Source organism: Rissa tridactyla, chromosome 17 (genome assembly GCF_028500815.1).
Source record: "Rissa tridactyla isolate bRisTri1 chromosome 17, bRisTri1.patW.cur.20221130, whole genome shotgun sequence".
NCBI lineage: Eukaryota > Metazoa > Chordata > Aves > Charadriiformes > Laridae > Rissa > Rissa tridactyla.
In genome coordinates this window covers 7,306,059-7,325,184 of record NC_071482.1, presented here as the reverse complement: position 1 = coordinate 7,325,184, position 19,126 = coordinate 7,306,059, and positions in this window count along the sequence as shown.

Sequence of the window (19,126 nt, the reverse complement as noted above, 5' to 3'; positions counted from 1 at the left end):
GCCATCAGAGAAGCAAGGACCGGGACCGGAGGCTCGGCGTTGCTTTTTCCCCCTCTCCAATGAATTTCTATGGATTTAGCATCCTCTAGCCGGGGATATCAGGGCTACGCCGAGCCCTGGACCAGAGCGACTGGATGCTGCGGCCACCTTCGCAGCAGAAAAATCCATCACAATTAACGGCTTTGCTTCGCACACCCCCAGACATAAGGGCTTTTTTTTGTTTGTTTCATTTATTAGCGGTGCTGAGTCAGTTATTACGGGCTGGGCAATAATTACGGTGTCTGCGCGGGGTAATGGATGCTGGCTGGTGATGATCAGACACCTGAGTGCTGGCGGCAGGTCTGCAAAGGTGGGACTTGCCCCTGCTTTTTGCCTTTCTTTTCTGGGCATCTGGGATGAGGGGAGAGGGGGAAAGGGGGAGATCTGCCAGCAAAATGGCATGAGCCCCAGAGTAAAAGCTGCTTTCCCAGAGGCCAGGATCCGGTGGGTATTTCTGATTCACAGCCTGGCCATGGGTGCTTCCTTTCAGCCTTTGGACCCCCTCCCCAAATCCCATCAACGAAGGTCTGTACCAGGCAAGAAATGGACCTGTATAAGGGAATCGGGGGCTGGAGGCAGCTCCACGGGGCAAATCCCGCATTTCAAAGCACTCAGCCCCAGGGAAAGGTCCCTGCCCGGGTTTATTTTGGGCAGGAGCTGCATTAAACCACCAAAGGCACTGCCATCCTAAAGAGCATCCCCAGCCCTTGGCAGCCCAGACACCGCCGAGTCAGGTTCCCTGTGAATAATGAGCTGGAAAACCAAATAAAACCAATCTCAGGAAGGGAAGGGAAGGGAAGGGAAGGGAAGGGAAGGGAAGGGAAGGGAAGGGAAGGCAAGGCAAGGCAAGGCAAGGCAAGGCAAGGCAAGGAAAGGCAAGGAAAGGAGAGGCAAGGAAAGGAGAGGAGAGGAGAGGAGAAAAAGAAAAGAAAGGAAAAGAAAGGAAAAGAAAGGAAAAGAAAAGAAAAGAAAAAGAAAAGAAAAAGAAAAGAAAAAGAAAAGAAAAAGAAAAGAAAAGAAAAGAAAAGAAAAGAAAAGAAAAGAAAAGAAAAGAAAAGAAAAGAAAAGAAAAGAAAAGAAAAGAAAAGAAAAGAAAAGAAAAGAAAAGAAAAGACACTAGAAAAGCTGGCCCTCCTGACTCCTCCGCTGCAGGTTTTATTTTATTTTTTTAAATTTTTTTATTTCTCTCTCTTTTCATTCCCCCTGGAAAAACGATTTGAGGGAGGGTTGCTGCCTCTCCCGCTGCTTCCCGGCTCCTGCAAAGAGCCAGGCGGCTCTCGCACAGCTCCTTTAATGGCCCAGCCACACATAGAGCCAAGAAACCTAATGGGGAGCAGCGGGGCCGGCTTCCCGCCTGGTACCCGGCTCCCGAATGGAGCCTGGATAATGTTTCTCTACAGATCCAGCTGCCTGGGGCAGCGATGGCCAGAAGCCACCGCGGCAGGCAAAGCTGCTTCTTTAATGTGAGAGATGAATATATGCACTTGGGCATATTTTTGGGTCCCTGTGGTGCCGTCAGAGCGATGGGCGTCTGGAGGCTGGAGGATGCTGAGCCCTGCGGCGGGGCGAGGAGCAGAGAGGAGGTTCGGTGTGGACCGCGAGGGCCACGCGCGTCAAGTCATTTGGGATCCTGGTGGGACTTTGCGGCAAGCGGGGTTTAATCAGGGCCTGGCAAACGCTTTTCCTAAGGGTTGGTGGGACAAGCTGCGGGGAAAGAGGGCCAGAACGGTGTCGTTTCAAAGAGAGCGGGCAAAACCGTAATCATACACTGGAAGGACTAATCCCGGATTATCATTAGGGGTTGGAAGGGATAAACCATATCTAAGCACACAGCTTTCATCCCACAGGGCTTTGCGGAGCAATCGCATGCCGCCCCGCCGACTTGCAGCCGCCTCGGGGGTGCGGAGACGGCGAGCGAGCGCGGGGAGGGGGGGACGCCGCTGCCAAGGGCAAGGCTGGAACGCTTGGCTTCAGCCGGAGACCCCCACCGGGGGGCAATGCCTTTCTGCAGGGCCTGTCCATCCCCACCTCGGATCTTCCGCGTTTTTTGGGAATGCCTACGGCGAGCGAATCCTCCCCGCCCTCATGGCCATCACCGTGACCGCTGGACGGCGGACGGCGCTTTTCTCCTCCTGGTTTTTCCTCCTTATCTTTTTGGCATCTCTCCTGAAGTACAAATTGACCTCTCAGAATTTTCTCCTTTAATGCCCTTGTTCTAAAATGTTAATAACTGGTCAGTGACAGGCTGATTAAGCCTTCCGTCCTCCCTTATTTAGATTGGTGTCACTGCACCAGCTCTAACGGAGCCGTAAAGAACATTAACACCCGCTCGGCGCTGACAGGGCAAACTATTCCCTGGGAATTGATAAGGGCTTTTTCTGGAAACGAATTTGGCGCTGGCAAAACAAACGGATGCCTTGAGCTTCATCCGTCTCCCTTCCTTTAATAACTTTCATTTGTTTGGCAGTATCTCCAGCGCCGATTAATGTAACAAATGCTTTGTGTCCCAGCAGGGGCTTCAAGTGGGACGGCTCCGCTTCTCTCCCCACCTCTTTACCTCTCAGCTTGCGGGTGATGTTGTCCTCCCCGCGTAGCACCGAGAGGGGTCTGAGTGGCCCAAGCTCTGTGCTAATGCCCCAAAATGACTCGCTTGCCTCATAGCATCATGTGTGAATCTGTATCTAGATCTAGATCTAGATCTAGATCTAGATCTATGTCTATGTCTATGTCTATGTCTATGTCTATGTCTATGTCTATGTCTATGTCTATATCTATCTATATCTATCTATATCTATATATCTAGGTCTAGGTCTAGGTCTACGGCTAGGTCTTTATCATCTTTACCTTTATCTTTATCTTACCTTTATCTTTATCTTATCTTTATCTTTATCTTTATCTTTATCTTTATCTTTATCTTTATCTTTATCTTTATCTGTCTATACCTATACCTATACCTATTCCTATACTTATTCCTGTCTTTCAATATCTGTATCTATGTCCATGTCCATATCTATATCCATATCCATATCCATGTTCGTATTCGTATTTGTATTTATATTCATATCGATAACATATGTATCAATATCCATATCCATATCCATATCCATATCCATATCCATTTCATCTATATCTGTAGCTACATCCATATCACTCCCATCCATATCCATATAACCTACATCCATATTCATATCCATGTAATCTATATCCATACAATCTATATCTATACCTATATATGTCCATACCCATGCCACCCATAGCCATAAAATCTACTTCTACACCTACATCCTTATCGTGCGTATCCATGTCCATGCCCGTATCCCTATCACCCATATCCTTTCCACCCATATCTGTATTTACCTAAACCGAGAAGGGGCTGGGGGGGGGGTGTTGTGGGGCAGAGGAGGGAAGGGATTTGCACGGTTGGGGGGTGAAGCCGCCCCGCAGGGCACCCAGCTCTGGCCGTGAGATCACGCTGCTGAGGAACGGCTGGTGACTGCTCACGGCTGTGACGGGAACGGCAAGAGCCAAAGCCGCTAAACCTGGTCTTTCGGAGGAGACGCACCCCGAAAAACCAGAGCAAAAGCCTGGCGGTCGCTTTTCCCCCGGAAAGCAGATTTTTCTCGGCTTGCTCGCTTTGGGCAGCTCAAAAACTCTTTGTGGGCTGCTGCGCGGGGAGGCGAGGGCAGAGGCACCCAGCAGGAGATGTCCCTGCTGGGGACACGTGTGGGGACACGTCTGTTTCTTGCTTGAATCACAGCTCTGAAATCAAAAAAGGCTTTTTCTTTTCCCCTCCCTGTAGACTGAGAAGGTTTGTTCTGGAAGCGCCGCCGCCAAAATGAACCCAAAGCTCCTATCGAGCAATGCTGGGAACCCTAATTCATGTCCTGCACTCCAGGTTTTATCACATTAAAGGGATTTAAACACGCTCTTCCCCCCTCGCTGTGGGTGAAGAGGCTGGAGAGGGGATGAAGCTGCCAGGGCTTCGGGCTGGGCGTGAGGATGAAGCACACGAAGCACCGCTCTGATGTTTGAGCGCGAAAAAATCCCCCGTCACCCCGAGCCCTCGCAGGGCACGGCCTGAGCCTTCCCTGGGGCGGGCTTCGAGAGGTGAAGCCGGCACTTTTAATTACCAGCAGAGAGAAGAAAAGAGAGGGAATTTCTTTTACAGCTGGCTAAGTACCGCATGGGGCGAGTCAAGAGTTTTTCCTTTTATAGGCTGTATCCCACTGTTCGGATATAATCTCTTGCGCAGCGAGAAATACGTGTCCCCTGTAAGTCCCCGTATGCGGCTTCGGGGTGGCCGTGCCCCGACCCTGGGGCTGCTAAACCCTGTCCCTGCAAAGCCCCGGGCTCAATCCAGGGCCGTACCCGCCAGGTTTATCCCTGCAAAGGGGGTTGCAACGCTGCCGCGGGGTTTTAAAACGCGCGTGCCCCTCGCCAGGCAATGCAAAAAAAAAACCTGGGAGGGTGAGCAAGTGCAAACGGGAGAAGATAAAGGCGATGCTACAGCAGCTGGAAAAAAGGAGAGAGATATATATATATGTATATATATGTATACATGTCTTTTCAAGAGTGAGAAAGAATAAGCCTTAGGCTTCGGTCAGCTGTCACTAGTCTGCGATAAGGACGGGGGAGTTTAAATCCCATTTCCACACAGTCCTGGGGGAAGCGCTTGGAGTGGGGAAGGCGGTGGGAGGCAGCGCGGATCCGGAGGGTGCGAATCCCTCCTCCGAGCAGGGATCAAACCCATCCCCCAGTGCCTCTGCTCCTCCGGCGAGAAGAAACGGGGCGCTCGATCCCTCTCCACCGCTTCTGAACCGCTTCTTTTTGGCTTTTCTAAGCCTTTTTTTCTTTTTTTTTTTTCCCCTTTGGCGCTCGGTTGCGTACGGAAACAAACGGGCGACTGAGGCCAGGGCGCGGGGACGGCTTCAAGCTTGCCTGGGCTTTGCCGCATGTCACGAGGCGTCCAACTCCTTCCCTGGCGCTTTATGAAAATGATATAAAATAAAAACCCAGCCTCCCTTTTGCTCTCTCTACAGCTGCCTGCCTTCCGGAGCGGCGAGAAGGTGGGAGCTTTCTCTGGCTTCTCTGCCAAGCAAAACACCAGGGGAAAGGGACAAAACGCACTAGAAAACGAGAAAAAAAAACAAAACCCAAAACCGACCAACCAAAGCCTTGAATCTTCACCTGCAGACGAAGAAAACATCATTTTCTGGCACGACTGAATAATTCAAGGGGCAGGGGGGGGTCACAGAGGTGCAGCCCCAGCCTCTGCAAAACCATCCGATTTCTCCAGACGGGTAGGTTTGGAGCCCCCCAAAAAAATCATCCTAGAAGAAGGTGCAAAGTGCAGTTTCGAGCCCCCCAGCTTCGTCTCTAGGAGGAGTCCAATTACCAGAGACGGCGACTCGTTATCGACCCCGGCGCAGAGCAGTGCGAGGAACCGGTGCTGCTGGGCTCCCCGGGGCTGCGCTGGGCAGGGGGGCGCTCCCAGGCGGGGCAAACCGAGGCTTTTATTAGGAGATACGGGGCGAGAAGACTTAAATCTCCAGGAAAACAAAAACGGAGGAGGAGATGTGGAGCTTTTGTCGGCTGAGGGCAAATTTTCCCTTCTCCATGCCCCAACCAACGGGCCAGACGGGGCACGCAGACCATCCCTTGTCAACTAGATGTAGGACTTTATTCGGGATAAGTTTCGCAAGCCATAAATGCCGTTTTTGCACAAATTATGACTCCGAATAGTTTTTGTCCAGGATTAGGAGTAACCTAAGGAGTAACCGCCTTCCCGCTCCATCCCTGCCTGCCCTGCTCCTTGTGCTCCTGATCCCTTCTGTGTTGGTACCCAGCGGAACTCCTTGACCTGGTGGACAAGGTGGCTGCAGACGTCAGGCATGACTGCTGTTAAAAGCCAGACCTCCAATATCTAGAACTAAAAAATTGAATATCCTTGGCTAAATAGCGTATATGGGAAAGCCCCAGATGTTTCTAGCGCAGACCTAAGCAGAAGAAACCTTTCCTACACATTTCTTTTATTCTCCTGCAGAGACTCTTGCCTTTTCCTTCACCACCTTCTGGTACCAATAACTCATCCCAGGTAGCAGGAGATGGGATCTGGATTTGATTACTGATCTGATTTAGTCTGTCAACCCGGGTGTCTCTCTGCAGAGATTGCAAGTGTTTCATGGACAATTTGCAATGAAAGGGAGAAGCTTAAGGAATGATTTATTCCGTAACAATGGCAATGATAATAACTGAGGGGCTGGATGTGGGTAGCATCCAGCACGCGGGGTGCCGCTTCCACCGGGCTCTGCGAGCTGCCGTAACACACGCAGCAGCAGCAGATGGGATTCAAAAGGGAGGAATCTGAATTTCAGGTTCCTCCAGTGTCTTCTCCTCGGTGTAAAGGAAGAATATGGAGGTCAGGGCTCTTCCGTGATGATTTAGTCTAGTAATTAGGGTGATTTCCGTTGGGAAATCAGAATTAGAACCATTGCAACCCCTGCCAAGTCACTTAACTTCTCCCTGTAGTGAGGAGGACCCTGTCTCACCTTGCAAGGAGCACTGCGCAAGGCGGGAGGCTGCTTGGGCTTCAGTGAAACGAGAAGAGCAAAAAGGCAGTAAATAGGTTGTCGCACCAAAGCTGGCGTCGCCTCTCCGCGCATCCGTCATGGGAATGGGCTGCAATCAGTTGTTAAGAGTTGCGGCGTCAAAAAAAAAAAAATCTTGTCCTTTCTCCACCTGTGCGTTCGCTCGCTTTATTATTCAGGGAAGGATGCGTCTCACCTGAGAAGTCCTTAAGATGCCACAGACAAGCTCTTCTCTGATTAAGTGCTAAGGGAAGCTCCTAAGAGGGTTGTTCGACGTCGCCAGGAGAGGCAATGAATCAGCAAGCGTGTCTCATCCCATCGCTCCGTCAGCGCGGAGTGACGGGAGCGGGGATGGCAGGGACGGGCTGCTTTGGTGTCCCCAGCCCCAGAGCTGGCATCTGGAGTCACCGAGGGGCCGTGCCAACGCCAGGAGCTGTGGCGGGGACATCTCTGGGAGTGGAACCCTCCGTGGAAGGGGGTGTCCTCATTACTGTCATCAGTAGGGCCAGAGGGACCTTACCAATAGTTTCTGAAGATGCTGGCGGGGGCTGGACAGCCCCGTCTCCGAAACCCTCCTTCCCAGGCATGGCCATGGCTTCATCCCCTTGTCCGAACACATTCCAGCCCCGGATATTAATTTGTTACAGCCGTGTCACCCAGTCCATAGAAGATGGACACCTTTGTGTGTATCACAGCCAGATCACTCTTCCCTCCCCCTCTTTGTTGCAGTAATTAATACTGTCCCCGGGTATTTACGCCACGCATGGCTCCATCTCCTTTTCGCCACTGCGGTTCCTAGAAACCTTTTCATCCCTGACGGCAGGAGACACAGCCTGTGCAGCTACCAGTGCCCCCAGATTTATTTCGCTACGCTCGAAACGCCATGTCCTCTTTTAGAGCAATGGAGCACAAAATTCCGGAAGATGATTGCAGCGAAAGCCGCTGTCTGCTGGGCATGGCTTTGCAATGTCATTTCTCGGCGAGTGAAGTCCAGAAGAGTTCCTTGACCTTGACCATCGCCTGCTCCTCTGCTCGGAGGGAAACTGGGAAAGCCCCTTTGCTCTAACACCGGCGTGATGGGGCAAACATCTTCTCTCTTCCACGGATGCTCTGCCTTGGTTTGCAAACTCCCCGCGCCTCGGAAAGGAGCTTAAACATTTCCACTCTCGAGTGAAGAAGAGCCGTCACCCACCGCGGCGTCGAGGAGATTTGAGTCAGCCCCAAACCATCTTGACCCACTTCACTCCCTGCAGTCAAGGGGATTTTTTTTCTCTTTGGAAGAAAAGAAATGGCACTGGAGGGCCTGATTCTCATTTACACTTCAGCTGTTCTGAACATAAAAGGGGGCCGGGAGCCACGTTTGCAGCCTGGAGAGGCTGGAGTGTAAATGAGAATCCAGCCCTTCAGCTAACGAGATGCCTTAAGCTTATTTTATAACGGGCACCGAGCTGTCACGTCCTCTCTCCCCTAACGCCTAGGGTGCCACCGCCCGGGGCAGAGACATCCCAAAGGACCCAGGTGAGACCCATAAATAGAGCAAGGTGACCCCTTATAGTCAAGAAAGAAGAGGGGTGCGCACAACCCCCCGCCCCAAAAGACTCCCCCAATCACCTGCCTACCCCACCGCGAATTCCCATGCCACCAGGCAGGGGTGAGCATGGCCCCACGCCATCTCCAAGTGCCCCATTGCCCTACCAGTGGCATCCAGTTTGGACCTTTTGCATTGCAAAACTCTTGCCCACACTGGGAGGGCTCCTTCAATGCATTTCTGATGAAATCCAGGGGATTTTACTGACAGCAAAGTGGCTTTGGCCAACCGAGGAAGAGAGAAACGTCCCCCAGACCTTCCTTGCCTGCAGCGTTTTACTAAGCTCCTGGATTCGGGCGCGCGCATGCACAAGCTCACCTTTCCACACACCTGGAAATGGAGATTTATGGAGGCCCACAAGTTTCTCGAGCCCGGCTCATCTTTCCGCAGGCACATCCGAATACGAAGGGGTATGAATATGATGTTTGAAGAAATGCACCCAGCTGCGGGTGTCGATATTCCTCTAGGGCATAAAGACATCTGAGGGATGCACAGATTATAGGATGTGATGAGGATGCGCCCAAACATAGATGGACCGTATCTATATATATTTATATCAGCGACAGATAGAAGTAAACATGCATCACCCTCACGTTGTATAAAGCGAGCAGAACATCTTCTGAATCTATCTCAATAAACCGGGCGCCACGCACCCGTATTTATATTTATAGCAACGTAGAGGAGCGTGTAGTCCCACCTCAGCCCCATCCTTCCCGGGGCTGGAAGCTGCTTGGAGGCTCCTGCAAACTCTCTTGGGCATCTGGGGAACCCAGGATGGGTTTCTCATGGGGCTGCGTTGCTCCCCACCGGTTGATAGATGTATTTACTGATCAGAGAATTAGAAGGTAGAAATACGCTGCGAATGTGGGCAAAATTATGGCCTTAAGTCAATACGCTGCAAAGGGGCTTTTTGATCAGTTGGTGCATCTGCTGGAAATGATGTTTGAGAAGGACCAGAGCGGTGTGAATTCAGGATTATGTTAATGAGATGAATAATTTTAGGTTAAAAAAGAATTAAAGAGCAGAAAACCTTTGAAAAATGCTGAGATGTTTCATCCTGGTACCTCTGAAGTGAAAGGCTTTGTTTCAGAAGTGCCAAAACATTTTGCTGCGATGTTTTCGAAGGCTCCTAAGAAGCTCCCCCCACCCCCCCCCCCCTTTTTTTTTCTTTAAGAGGTGAAGCAGAAGCTTAATTAATTGACAAAACCAAACCAAAACGCTGGGTTTCACCTATTGCAAGAGGAAATTGCCCCTTTGGGTGAAGCCACGGTGGGTTTTGCCTCTTTGTTTCTAACGATGCTGATTTTCTCTCGCAGCATCCCCCAGCCTGCGTCTCGCTCCGAACCTGCCAGGCACAACTCCTGCTGCTCCAGCCGCGGCCTCAGCTGCAAATCCTTCAGCTGGTCCTTGTCTCGATATGAATAATATATTTGTCTTGCTACATGGGGGGGGGGAAAAACCAAAACCAGTGCTTCCTAAAAAGACGCATACTGTCTTTTGTCTCTGTCTGAATAGGGATCGTTACATGAACAAAAGATATTTAAACGCCCGTTGTACGTAGCAACCACAATCTTATTTTTCCGCTTAATTGTCCCACCTGTATTTAAAGCCAGTGACTGGGCTGTTGTTGGGATACGGCATCGAGTGACTGTCACGGGGAATAAATCTGCCCCCGACGCCGAGAAAGCAGGGCTGAAGGGATGGTTTTACCTCTCCACTGGCTTATTTCAAGCCAACCCGAATGAAAACACAGCCCTTCACAAATGACTTCCCAGTTAATTCCACTCCAAGAGAATAAATTGGAGCCAGGGAATGGCTCCCTGGCTGGGAGAGGTAATTATTCTGACATGCCACCTTAATTACGCCGTAATCCCCGGCTGAAGGAGGAAAGGACCCTTATGGCCGCCTCTCTACAAACTGACTTTGCGGAACTCTCTGGGAGATGCAAACGGCTTTTCCCTGCTCCGGTCCCAATTTGGGCTTGGCAGGACGGAGAATGGGCTTGTTAGATCCTCCCATCTCTCTCTTGCTCTTCTGAAGGACTTTGCACGCCTATAAAATGGGTAAGGGACTCTGGAGGCCCCAGTGTCTATTATTTCCATGTTTCATGCAATTCGTTGCTTTGCATTTTTATTTTTTTCCTAAGCTTTGCCCCTTCCCAGAGCAGAAATACCCCCAAAAAACAGCGGAGCCCCCCCCCAGCTCATGGCAGGCAAAAACCCGCCTTGTTTTCGCTAATGCGGGAAAAACAGCCCAAAACCCAATAAAATAAATGAAAAGCAAACCCCAAAAAACCAACCCAACACTTTTTCTCTGAAGGAAATAAAGCCACTTTCTGTAACTTTATATATCATAAAGGCGCAGGGAAGGGCACAAACACCATTTTTATTTTTTAGGTTCGCAATTCACATTTAACCCGGAGCCATCTGTTTCGCTAGCAGCTTGGCAGTTAGAGGGGGCCCGAGACGTTCATCTGCAGACGTGTCTCTCTGTTGAGCTCACTCAATTTTCCAGCTGCTTTAAGGCAGGTGGCTCCTGCTGGTGCCTGATGAGCCCATGGAGCTCCTGGGCATGAGTTTCTACCACCCCCAGCAAGGTGCCACCAGCCCCAAAATGCCTCTCCCAGCATGTGGTCCTTGGGAGCAACCGGCCGTGAGCCTATGGTCACCCCTCACTGGCGTTGATACCCACAGAGTCCCCACATTTTGGATTTACTTGGGTTTATGGTTGTTTAAGGCGGTTTGAGCCCCTCTAGGAGCTCCCCTGAGGCCAAGGTGCCGCACGTCCACCTGGTGGGGAATCTCTGGTGTCTGGTAAAGGCTGGGTTTGCGATTGAAGCCTTCCTCTCCACACAGGCACTGTAGGATCTTCTCCATTCCTTTCTTAATGAAATATATTTTTGAGACTGATACGTGCCTTTTGAAATCAGGTTGGAATTGGTCACCAGGTCTCAAAGCCCTGAATGACGCGGTACGTCCCATGAGATGGCACATCTCATTTCCCAGCCAGGAGCGTTGTGATGTCCAGAGGTTTTATTAGAGGCAGCTACTGAGTGGGCAAAATGCCCCATAATGAGACATCCCACCCTCTCCCTCTTCTCCATCACCCGCTAATGAGGCCAGCGGTGCTTCCCCATGCTTCACCGAGGTAGGAAGCCACCACCATGATTTCATCCCCTTGCAATACGAGGCTGCCCCTGCCGGGTCCAAAAAATTTCTCAGCCACGGAGAGGGGGCATCTCAATTTCCCAAAGACTTTGGCCACCTCCGTGACAACTTTGCATCGTTTTCGACCATGACACAACACGTGAAGGTGCATGTGGAGAGGAGGAGACCTGGACATGTCCCCAAAAGCAGGACGGGGGGCAGATGCATCCCCGTCCCATGCAGATCCTTGAGCTGCCTCCTTACAGCCTTATTTATTCGTCGCGTGCTGGCGGTGTGTTTGGCGTGGCAGAAAGCAAAGGAAGACGCGCTCCCTGCCGTTAATGGGCATCGCTCGCTATTAACTAATAACGAATGGATTAGTCAGCATCTGGGAAGCAGCTGAGCAGAGGAGGGGAGGGCTGGGAAGTGACCCCGGCAGTGGCTCTGCCTCTCCCGGCTCCGTCTGCAGGGCTGAGCCTGATATTTTATTTATCCAAAGGCAGGCAGCGCCGAAAGGACACAGGGCTGATGGGGGCACCCGGGGAGGGGGGGGGGTTATTTTCATTTTAATGTCCATTAATGTCCATTAATGGAGCATCATTTCAGCACTCGCTCCTTCTCCTCCCTGCCTCCCTGCAAAAATCCATGCCTATTCCTCCTGCTGCAGATGTAAACCCAGGCTTGGGATCATTTCCAAGCAGTGAAAGTCTTTAGCGACCCTTAATTAAAGGGCATTTGGGGAGAAAGGGCTGACGAGAGGTGACAGGAGGAGTGGGTTACTCTGCTGCCTGGATGTGACCTTATTACGCTGCTCCGGCGGCTGCAGGTTGTTACCGCCGTGATTAACGCCGGGGAGGTTTTCTCATCTGCTGGATGCCCTTTAATTGGGGTGACGGGTAAACTGGCAGAAAGCAGAGCGAGGAGGGGAACTTTCGCCTTTGGCTAGGAGAGAAAAATGGGCTCCGTTTCCAGCTGGGGGCTAGGGGAGATTCCTTGGTGGGTGTCTGGCCTGAAATCCCAACACTCGCATCCTGAGAGCCTGGACCAGAATTTTTTTGAACAACGAAGCATCACTTTGTGGTTGGGTTGAGTTTTTTTTTTCAGGTGGAGAAAGGCAACGTTAGCGTTGACAAATCTTTCACAAGAACAGCTTGATGCTGACGATTTTCTTTCTGCCTATTTATATTTTCCATTACACATAGCTATTTCTCCCCACACTCTCTATATTTTGTTCTCAAGATGTTATGTTCCACGTAGGTCTTTGGTGCCAAAGGGTTTTGGGGACTTTCTTTTTCTCCCCCGTTTCTTCGTTCCTAATTCCTCAGCTTGCTCTCCTGGAAAAACTTTTATGGAGACATATAGCGCTTGAGAAATGCTCTTTCTCTCTGTAGTTGCAGCAATATCTGTTATTATATATTACGCGCGTCCTATTATCCTGCTTGGTAGAGCCTCGTTGGAAGTACAAAGTAAGGTGAGAGCTGCGGTGCAGCCGGTGGGACCTGTGCACATGGGGGACGTTGCACATGGGGTTTTGGGGTGACTCGAGCCACCCTCTCACTAGGTTTCAGAACATCTGGGTGGTGGAAACCTTCAGCCGCATCATTCTCCATCTGGTGGCTTAATCCGTGCTATGGGTTGAGAGACTTTTCATTTTAGTAAAGCAAAGCCACGTTTGGAAGTATGGGTGTCCACCTAAAAGCCATCCCTCAAAACTTCACACCTCTTCCCTCCTGGCGTCTTCCCCCACCCTGGGGGTGCTGGGGCAGATCCTGGCCATTCCCACCCCTGCAGTGGCCCTGATGAAGCCCTACTGGGTCTTGGGGGCAGACGGAGGAAGCAACCCCACGTATCTCATGTGAGTGGGAGGTGTCCCTGCCCGGGGCAGGGGGGTTGGAACTAGATGATCTTTAAGGCCCTGTCCAACCTAAACCTTTCTATGATTCTCTGATATGCCCCTTCCTATGGGGAGGCTACAGACCCCTTGTGTTGTCTACCTGATGGGTGGTGGAGTCTGGGCTCAAGGACTTGGGGCAGCTCCTCTGCCCGCTGAACCTGGTTGTGCCCACCACGAGCGGGGCAAAATGCAAGTGCCAGGAGGGAGATACAAGAAGCAGGGGGGAGATGCAAGGGTCAAGTGTGAGACACAAACACCAGGGATGAGATGCAAGGACCAATGGAGAGATGAAAGCAACAGGGGTGAGATGCAAGTGCCAGGAGGGAGATACAAGAACCAGGGGGCAGATGCAAGGGTCAAGTGTGAGACGCAAACACCAGGGATGAGATGCAAGCATCAGGAGGAAGATGCAAGTGTCAGGGGTGTGATGCACGCACCAGAGGTGAGATGCAAGGACCAGTGGAGAGATGAAAGCACCAGGGGTGAGATGCAAGCGTCAGGAGGGAGATGCAAGCATCAGGAGGGAGATGCATGCGCCAGGGGTGAGATGCAAGGACCAATGGGGAGGTGCAAGCACAAGGAAGGAGATGCAAGCGCAAGGGGGGAGATGCAAGTGTCAGGAGGAAGATGCAAGGACCAGGGTGAGACGCAAGGACCAACGGGGAGATGCAAGCACCAGGAAGGAGATGCAAGCACCAGGGGTGAGATGTAAGCACCAGGGGTGAGATGCATGCACCAGGAGCAAGATATAAGTGTCAGGAGGGAGATGCAAGCATCAGGAGGGAGATGCATCCACCAGAGGTGAGATGCAAGCCCCAATAGTAAGATGCAAGCACCAGGAGGGAGATGCAAGCACCAGGAGTTTCCCCGGAGAAGCCCAGCTCCAAGCCTGCCCACCCATTTGAAGGTCGTACAAAAAAGCTGTGCCGGAGCAAAGGCTTGGCCCCATCTCCAGAGGCGTCTACTGATGCTTTACCCATCACACCAGCCTCCTCCCTCCACGTGGAGACAGGCTTTGGGGCTGCAGCCACATCACGCGGCTGAGCCAGAGAGAAGTCCAGGCTCCGGGCGATTCGGAGAAGAGGCAGAGAGATAAAAACATTTCTTGCTTTTCTTCCACACTTCACTGAAATCTGTGCACCTTGAATGCTTTGATATGATAGGAGCAGTATCAAACGCGTCCCGGATCTGCTGGAATACATCCAGCAAAGGAAAAAAAAAAAAAAAGAAAAAAAAGAAAAAAAGGACAGACAGGTGAAAATCCCCAGGAAAAGAAAAGAAAGAAGAGTTGAGATTAATATATTAAAAACACAGGAGTCAACTTTCTCCTTCAGTCCCCTGGCTTGGACAAAAGGGATGGTGAAAATTATATATACACACGTTTCGGGGGGATTTATTGAAGCAAAATGCATCTCCGCGTCGCTGTGAACGGCTCCCAAGGAGTCCGACACACGTGCCGGGATGCAGATCGCTACCGGCTCTCTGGAGCCCTTCCCAAAGGTGAAGCATCGACACTCGGAGGGCAGGAGATGCTCAGAAAACTGCCAGATCAATTCCACCGCATCCCTATTTTTTGTTTGTTAGTAAAAAGAAGGGAAGGGAACGGCAGCGGCTAAAACTGTCACACGCAAAGCCCAATCTGACGATGCTAAAGAGATTAGCGAAGCCTCAGGAATTCGGTTATGGCTGGAATTGGCCAAATAAATCGTTGCAAACCAGTTATTCGATGATTTTAGCCCTTTTTTATTTGGTTTATGAGTCGCTCACGATGGCACCGGCGTCTTTACAAACTGTTATGCAAAAAAATGCTGCGTTAAGTGCGGGATTTGTCTCGTGTAACGAGACGTATAAAAGTTCAGTGTCTAATCCGAACGAGACATTTAGGCTTTCTTTTTTGCACAGGGGGACCTTTTCCTAGTCCTTTAACAAAGGCTTGAACTGATATATTTTTATCGATTTTCTTGTTCCTGAAAAACAGATTTTCGATAAAAACCTCTTTTACTCGTAAGCCATAAAAAGAAAAAAAAAAAAGAAAGCAGCCAAACTGCTGCAGGTGAAAATGTTATGAAATATCAAGAAAAACAACTTTCCGTCATGTTTCTGGCACTTTTTGAAACGTTCCTCTCTCGCTTAAGAAGCCAAAAAAAAAAAAAAAGGCAATTTTGGGATCAAACCCATCCTGACTCTTTTTTATTCAGGGTTTCATTTGGGTTTTGGCGTAGAGCTCTGTGCTCTCCCCTCCTGCGGCACCGTTGGGAGGGCTGAACCCCTTCGTACCCAGCTGAAACGTGCTCCATGGAGCCATGGGGTTGGCTCCCCGGGAGGACGCTACGCATCGTGGAAATGCATCCCAACGGGAGGACGGGAGGAGCATCCCGAGGCCGGGAAGAGCCACACGGCATCTGCATCTGCATACCCCAGAGACCAAAAAAAAAAAGCAATCGTTGCCAATTTTTGGCAATATTTTGCAAAAAAAACCCCGGAGCCGGTTGCCTTTTCAGGTGGGATGAAGACGAAGAAGATGAAGTTCCCAAAAACTCCTCTCCCCTCTGCCCCCCTGGCTCTGCTGGGTGTCTGCAAACCTCTGAGCTCCCGCCCTTTTGCCTTTTCCCGGCGGAAAAGCGCTTCCCCCCCCCCCCGCCCTAGAAAAATTTCAATTTCAATAAAACGGTACTTTTTGGCAGGGCGGGGAAGGCTGCTGGCAGCACCGGGGTGCTCATCCGCTCCCGCCCGAGCTCTCCCCGGAGGAAAAATCCAGGGAAAGCCACCGCCGCCAGCTGCATCCCAGCCTCGCCTGAACGGGGACATAGACCCTGCAGGTCTAATTAAGGAGCGTTATTATTTCTCTGCGGCAAGCAGGCTGGGAAGAGAACTCTGCCGATGGGTCCTTTTTCACGCTAAAGAATGATATCGGGTGTTTTTGTTTGGGCCGGCTTAATTTTCTGGGTTTAGTGAGAAATTCCCTCCGTGGCGGAGGCTGCTGTGCCAGGATGCTCCTCACTTCGGTGAGCTTTAAGCAGGAAACGGGAAAAGGGAAAAACCGTCAAATACCTCTTTGGTCCTGGGTTGCCGCGGCCAGGCGTCGCCTCTTCCACCCAGGAAATTCAACCTGGATTTATTTTTCTCGATTACAAGCGCGTTTTCTGAATTACAAGCAGCCTTCGCGTGGTCGACGGATAGCCGGAGGCTTCGCCGGAGCTGACCGAGGACCAACCCACCCGTTGGGGTCAGGCAGGCCCAAGGCGGGGAATTTGCTCCCGACTCCCTGCCTCCATCTCCGCTTCAGAAAAATATTTTTACATTTTCATTAAGGCCAGCCTCCCCGGCACTCTGGGGATTGAGCAGAAATGCTCATTAAAAGGAGGAAAGGAAGAGCAGGACCCATTTCCCACCCCTCGGGTGAAATTAGGCACACGCGTAAAAAAGCATTTAAAGGGCTGAAAATGCAGATATAACCCAAAACGTGTGTGTGTGTGGGGGGGAAAATAATTTGGACCCTGCAGATTAAAGCCTTGGGGGTCTTTTTCCCCGACGGCGAACTGAGCTTTCCCGCAGCGGAGGAAGAGCGGGGCGTAACGAAGGAGTTATTAAAACAAATGCCACCGCAGTCCCCGGGGAGGGGACCGGCGGCTCCTCTTCGCCGCGGCGCGGGTTTGAATAATCTGGCTGCTTAGCTTGCCACCGGCTTGAAAAGGAAACCTTTGGCAGGCGGTCACCCTCCAGCGAGCCCGGGATGGGGTCGCTGGGGCTGCACCGCACTCTCTGAATTGAAGCAGTGGACTGTGAAATAGGAATTACTGACAGCTCTTAAGTATATCAAGAGAACAGCCCTATTCCTTAATACAGAGCCACTAATAGACATCTAAAGACCTATAAACCAGACAATTCCTCTATATCATCCTAGTTAAATCAATGTAGTTATATTACCCTCATCATTTTCCCTTTAACGTTTATTACATTTTGCCACTGTAATTTATTTTTTCATATCCATCAGCCGATTAAAGACTTTATTCTGAAGATACACACATCTTTGTGACCTACTTGAAGCTGACCTAAACTGTTAAGTAAAAGCAATTTGGTGGAGGAGGTTGGGGGCGGGGGGCGGGGGGGGGTTGCCCTCCTTCTCTCCCTGGGTTTTTTATCCTTGCACCGGGAGCGCTGGAGATGGGAACGCTGGGCTATCCCACCGTCACGCCTAGATCTTGTGTCCTTGGGAAGTCTTTAGGAATTTTTATTCCATTTTTAAACGAGTCCTCGTGGCGCCTGGACGCCTGAAATACGTTCGCGGAAGCGGCTTTGCCTTTCCAAGCGATGCGAGGAGGGCTGCGAGGCCGTTGGAACGCCTCTGTGCTCCCAAAGTTGCCCTCAAGTTGAGCCATCACCTCTCCACCATCCCTAGAAGGTCCGCCAGAGGAGGAAGGAGCAGTTCTGGAGTGCCATCTATTGATATGGTCCCCTCAAGGTGGAGGAAAGCATCCGGAGGTGTGCGGGATCCCACTCGCTCCCTCCCGGCCGCCGGGTTCAGCCCAACACATCTCCCCTTGCTTTGGCTGTGCCGGGATCTGCCGCCTCCAGAGCCATTCCCCGCTTTGGCCAAGCTTTATTCTTTTTATTCATTCCTCCACCTGAATTATTTAAACATCCCCACTTAGACATTTATGCATCCGGACCCGCTCCTCTTCCTTTATATCCGAAGAGCATCGTCTCTCACTACCTGGACCCACGTGCACCGTTAGTTTTGTTGGCTTTTTTCCTTTTTATTGTCTCCTTTATTTTTTTGCGGAGGGATTATGGCAGCGACACGTTATTAAGGTACGATTTGTACGGTACGAGCTTCTCCCAGTTTGCAGATGATGCCCGGTAAGGAGAAGCAGCGCAATGGGATGCGGAGAGCTTCAGGTCGTCGCGGTACCTGGGTCTCTGTTGCTGAGCACGAGGAAAAGGGGGTAATCAAATTGGGGGGGGGGGGTGTCAAAAATGCCTGAAAAGAAGAAAAACGTGCCACAACCTTGCAAGGAAATAAATCCCATGGCAGGCAAGGATGGGGAAACCCGGAGCTTTTAGACTTGGGGCTGTTGGATAAAGCTTTCCATAGGGAAACAGTGGAGTTCGGACATAGGGGGAGCATTTAGTACTGGGGTTTTAGTTTTATTTATTATTTATGATGGACTTTTTATCACTTTTTATCTATTGCTGTAAATAAAGAGCGATTGCTTCAACCTCCTCCCTCTGCTTTGCCCTCCGAAAAATGCAGCCGAGAGCCCCCGCCTCTGCGCAAACTTGGATCTCGCAGCGTAAAGAGCGTGAATGAACAGGAGAAAGTGGATTATGTCCAAATATCCACGTTGGGAAGGGAAAAAAACCAACATGAGCAGCTGGCAGGCAATCACCCAGAGATGGAGAGAGGCAATTTAAGTCCCCCATCTCCTTCCCGCGTGGCTCAGGGCACCTTCCCCTCGACAAAGCCATCCTCATCATCCCAGCCCGGCAGCCTCCAATAGCTGAGTATTTTCCAGCACGAGCGGTTTTATTCTCCCAAATTTTTTCTTCTGCCCCAGGGAGTTTCTCCATCAGCTCGCGGTCGTTACCGCAACGAGACCCCGAGCTCCCATCGTCGGCGTTTAGCAGGGAGAGAACGGCCGCTCGGAGGGCGCTTTGCTCCCGGAAATTATTATTTTATTTTTTTTCCTTAATTATTTCCATTTTGTTTAGCTGGGTGATGGCGGGATGCTCTCCGCGCCTCATCGGCAGGCCGTCGAGGGAAAACTCGACTCTTTGCCTATTCCAGCCCTGCAAAAAATGGTGCCCTGGATGCCAGCAGATCAACTTTATATTTTAATGTATAATTATATCTAGACTCCTGTGGCCGTTG